This window comes from Mytilus trossulus, chromosome 14, assembly GCF_036588685.1.
Source record: "Mytilus trossulus isolate FHL-02 chromosome 14, PNRI_Mtr1.1.1.hap1, whole genome shotgun sequence".
NCBI lineage: Eukaryota > Metazoa > Mollusca > Bivalvia > Mytilida > Mytilidae > Mytilus > Mytilus trossulus.
In genome coordinates, this window is record NC_086386.1 from 11,791,715 (window position 1) to 11,797,714 (window position 6,000).

Below are 6,000 nucleotides of genomic sequence, written 5' to 3' on the forward strand. Positions count from 1 at the left end.
TATGTCTCTTCAGTGATGTTAGGGATCGAAACGGTATTTGGAAGGCCATATAATTTACCCTCAATTTAAGAATGACTCTTTAATTTTAAGAGTCAATATAGGATGAACGTATCATACAAAGCGGAGGGATTATATGATACATGCCCAGACGATAAAATATAAACAAGTCTAAATTGAAAACTACGTTTAAACCTATGATTGCGTTGGATAAAAACCGCAAATTTTATACATGTGCATGTAAAACAAATGTCGTTGAAGAAGAGTCTAAATACTGCACAGACAACATTTTCCAAAAGACCAAAAAAGTGAAAAAGAATATTTGAACAAAACGCATTTGACTAACAGGTCGAACAACTGATGTTCTTTAACCCTGCTGACTGCCATTGGCGATTGCCAAATTAAATTGATCACAAGATGTAACAAAATGGATCTTAATATAAATTCAATACTAAACAGAAAACAATGAATCTGTGATCAAAATGTTATGCCACAAACACAAGGTGTCAATATTTTTTTGTACACCAGATCTAGATTTCGACAATATATGTCTCTTCAGTGATGTTATGAATCGAATAGTATTTGAAGTCCATATAATTAAATTTACCCTCAATTTAAGATTGACTCTTGAATTTTAAGAGTCCATATAGGATGAACGGATCATTCAAACCGGAGGGAAAATATGATACATGCCCAAACGATAAAATATAAACAAGTCTAAATTAAAAACTACGTTCAAACCTATGATTGCGTTGGATAAAAATTGCAATTTTTATACGTGTGCATGTAAAACAAATTTCGTTGAAGAAGGGTCTAAATACTGCACAAACAACATTTTCCAAAAGACCAAAAAGGTGAAAAGTATCTTTAACAAAACGCATTTGACTAACAGGTCGAACAACTGATGTTCTTTAACTCTGCTGACTGCCATTGGTGATTGGCAAATAAAATTGATCACAAGATGTAACAAAATGGATCTTAATATAAATTTAATACTAAACAGAAAACAATGAACCTGTGACAAAGATGTTATGCCACAAACACAAGGTGTCAATATTTTTTTGTACACCAGATCTAGATTTCGACAATACAAGTCTCTTCAGTTATGTTAGGGATCGAAACGGTATTTGGAAGGCCATATAATTACCCTCAATTTAAGATTGACTCTTGAATTTTAAGAGTCAATATAGGACGAACAGATCATACAAACCGGAGGGAAAATATGGTACATGCCCAAACTATGAAATATAAACAAGTCCAAATTGAAAACTACGTTCAAACCTATGATTGCGTTGGAAAAAACGCAATTTTATACGTGTGCATGTAAAACAAATTTCGTTGTAGAAGGGTCTAAATACTGCACAAACAACATTTTCCAAAAGACCAAAAAGGTGAAAACGTATATTTAAACAAAACGCATTTGACTAGCAGGTCGAACAACTGATGTGCTTTAACCCTGCTGACTGCCATTGGCGTTTGCCAAATAAAATTGATCACAAGATGTAACAAAATGGATCTTAATATAAATTAAATACTAAACAGAAAACAATGAACCTTTGTCAAAGATGTTATGCCACACACAAGGTGTCAATATTTTTTTTGTATACCAGATCTAGATTTCGACAATATATGTCTCTTCAGTGATGTTAGGCATCGAAACGGTATTTGGAAGGCCATATAACGTGTTGTTTTCCATTTTTCACATCACTGGGTCGATACCTCTGCTGGTGGACTGTCAGTCCCCGAGGGTATCATCAGCTCAGTAGTCAGTGCTTCGGTACTGACATGATTTAACATACTTTACATGTATTGTCGAAATGCGCATCTGGTGCAACAAAATTGGTACCGTTGATTTTATTACTACCACTGGGTCGATGCCTCTGCTGGTGGACTATTAGTCCCCGAGGGTATCACCAGCCCAGTAGCCAGTACTTCGGTACTGGCATGAAAATACGGATTTGTTTGTGTTATTAAAATTTGCTGTTACAAAATATTAAAAATTATTATAAATTAAGGAATGTATCTCCCTCGTGCAAAGCTCTGATTCCTTTCACGAATTTGGCTATACTTTTTGGACCTTTTGGATTGTAGCTCTTCATCTTTTATATAAGCTTTGGATTTCAAATATTTTGGCCACGAGCATCACTGAAGAGACATGTATTGTCGAAATGCGCATCTGGTGCAACAAAATTGGTACCGTTGATTTTATTACTACCACTGGGTCGATGCCTCTGCTGGTGGACTATTAGTCCCCGAGGGTATCACCAGCCCAGTAGCCAGTACTTCGGTACTGGCATGCATGAAAATACGGATTTTTTTGTGTTATTAAAATTTGCTGTTACAAAATATTAAAAATTATTATAAATTAAGGAATGTATCTCCCTCGTGCAAAGCTCTGATTCCTTTCACGAATTTGGCTATACTTTTTGGACCTTTTGGATTGTAGCTCTTCATCTTTTATATAAGCTTTGGATTTCAAATATTTTGGCCACGAGCATCACTGAAGAGACATGTATTGTCGAAATGCGCATCTGGTTCAACAAAATTGGTACCGTTGATTTTATTACTACCACTGGGTCGATGCCTCTGCTGGTGGACTATTAGTCCCCGAGGGTATCACCAGCCCAGTAGCCAGTACTTCGGTACTGGCATGAAAATACGGATTTGTTTGTGTTATCAAAATTTGCTGTTACAAAATATTAAAAATTATTATAAATTAAGGAATGTATCTCCCTCGTGCAAAGCTCTGATTCCTTTCACGAATTTGGCTATACTTTTTGGACCTTTTGGATTGTAGCTCTTCATCTTTTATATAAGCTTTGGATTTCAACTATTTTGGCCACGAGCATCACTGAAGAGACATGTATTGTCGAAATGCGCATCTGGTTCAACAAAATTGGTACCGTTGATTTTATAACTACCACTGGGTCGATGCCTCTGCTGGTGGACTATTAGTCCCCGAGGGTATCACCAGCCCAGTAGCCAGTACTTCGGTACTGGCATGAAAATACGGATTTGTTTGTGTTATTAAAATTTGCTGTTACAAAATATTAAAAATTATTATAAATTAAGGAATGTATCTCCCTCGTGCAAAGCTCTGATTCCTTTCACGAATTTGGCTATACTTTTTGGACCTTTTGGATTGTAGCTCTTCATCTTTTATATAAGCTTTGGATTTCAACTATTTTGGCCACGAGCATCACTGAAGAGACATGTATTGTCGAAATGCGCATCTGGTTCAACAAAATTGGTACCGTTGATTTTATAACTACCACTGGGTCGATGCCTCTGCTGGTGGACTATTAGTCCCCGAGGGTATCACCAGCCCAGTAGCCAGTACTTCGGTACTGGCATGAAAATACGGATTTGTTTGTGTTATTAAAATTTGCTGTTACAAAATATTAAAAATTATTATAAATTAAGGAATGTATCTCCCTCGTGCAAAGCTCTGATTCCTTTCACGAATTTGGCTATACTTTTTGGACCTTTTGGATTGTAGCTCTTCATCTTTTATATAAGCTTTGGATTTCAAATATTTTGGCCACGAGCATCACTGAAGAGACATGTATTGTCGAAATGCGCATCTGGTTCAACAAAATTGGTACCGTTGATTTTATAACTACCACTGGGTCGATGCCTCTGCTGTTGGACTATTAGTCCCCGAGGGTATCACCAGCCCAATAGCCAGTACTTCGGTACTGGCATGAAAATACGGATTTTTTTTTGTGTTATTAAAATTTGCGGTTACAAATTATTAAAAATTATTATAAATTAAGGAATGTATCTCCCTCGTGCAAAGCTCTGATTCCTTTCACGAATTTGGCTATACTTTTTGGACCTTTTGGATTGTAGCTCTTCATCTTTTATATAAGCTTTGGATTTCAAATATTTTGGCCACGAGCATCACTGAAGAGACATGTATTGTCGAAATGCGCATCTGGTGCAACAAAATTGGTACCGTTGATTTTATTACTAAAATTGTCTGTTTATAAATGTTGAAATTATTATAAAACTAAGGTTTCAACTCCCCCAGGCAAAGTTGGCTATAGACTAATTTGGCTATTTATGTTTGGTATTTTTGACATATAGCTTTTCAACGATTTTCGGTACTTATACATCTTCGGATTTCAAATGTTTGGCTTTGAGGGTTTCTGATGAAGGTAAATCCAGAAAAGCGCTTCGAACGAAATAAATTATAAAACGTGTTGTTTTCCATTTTTTACCCTCAATTTAAGATTGACTCTTGAATTTTAAGAGTCAATATAGGATTAACGGATCATACAAACCGGAGGGAAAATATGATACATGCCCACACAATAAAATATACATAAGTCTAAATTGAAAACTACGTTCAAACCTATGCTTGCGTTTGATAAGAAAGCAATTTTTATACGTGTGCATGTAAAACAAATTTCGTTGTAGAAGGGTCTAAATACTGCAAAACAACATTTTCCAAAAGACCAAAAAAGGTGAAAAAGTATATTTAAAAAAAAACCGCATTTGACTAACCAGGCAGAAGCTAGCGAACAATAGCTAGCGAACAATAAGCCAGCGAACAATAAGGCGATATATCGAGAAACCAAAAAACAGAATAAGAAAACAACGGCCGTTAAATAAAAAAATATTCAAAAAAGGCAGAAAATCAGTTAAAATATAGCAATTTTAACTCAATTTTGAAATGATTTTTATCCAATCCATTGATTTAACAAGTCGCATAACTTTTTAGGCTAATCTTCAGTACCACAATAACTCTGCATCTATCAACGGATCATTTGTAGGTGTAGGGTCACCAATGCACCCACTTCAATTTAGAACGTATGTAAAAGTGGTCCTACCCTGTCAAATATAGCACCTTTTATATCATTGTTTAATCTAGAGCTCAAAATTTTAAAGAAATGTAAAAAAAATAGGGGGGTCGGCCTATTCCAGGGCTTCTAGAGAAAAATAATGAGGGGTGTCACGGGGAATGACTAAATAGGTCTTGTAGAGGAGAAACAGGCGCTTCTTTTGCGCTAGGTATCGAAGGGCGCTATGTTCAAAAATCTGAAACAAGAGGTCAACATTTGAAAAAAATGTCAAACAATTTGGGGGGGGGGGGGGTCGGCCTATTCTAGGATTTTTAGAGAAAAATAATGAGGGGTGTCACGGGGTATGACTATATAGGTCTTGTAGAGGAGAAACAGGCGCTTCTTTTGCGCTAGGTATCAAAGGGCGCTATGTTCAAACATCTGAAACTAGAGCTCAAAATTCGAAAAAAATGTCAAAAAAATGGGGGTAGGGTCGGCCTATTCCATGGCTTCTAGAGAAAAATAATGGGCGGGGGGGGGTGGTGTCACGGAATATGACTATATATGTCTTGTAGAGGAGAAACAGGCGCTTCTTTTGCGCTAGGTATCGAAGAGCGCTATGTTCAAAAATCTGAAACTAGAGCTCAAAATTTGAAAGAAATGTCAAAAAATTAGGCGGATCGGCCTATTCCAGGGATTCTAGGGAAAAATAATGAGGGGTGTCACGGGGAATGACTATATCGGTCTTGTAGAGGAGAAATAAGCGCTTCTTTTGTGCTAGGTATCGAAGGTCGCTATGTTCAAAAATCTGAAACTAGAGCTCAAAATTTGTAAAAATATGTCAAAAAATTAGGGGGGTCGGCCTAATCTAGGACTTCTAGAGAAAAATAATGAGGAGTGTTACGGGGTATGACTATATAGGTCTTGTAGAGGAGAAACAGGCGCTTCTTTTTAGCTAGGTATCGAAGGGCGCTATGTTCAAAAATATGAAACTAGAGCTCATAATTCGAAAAAAAATGTCAAAAAAATGGGGGTAGGGTCGGCCTATTCCAGGGCTTCTAGAGAAAAATAATGAGGGGTGTCACGGAATATGACTATATAAGTCTTGTAGAGGAGAAACAGGCGCTTCTGTTGCGCTAGGTATTGAAGGGCGCTATGTTCAAAAATCTGAAACTAGAGCTCAAAATTTGAAAAAAATGTCAAAAAATTAGGGGGG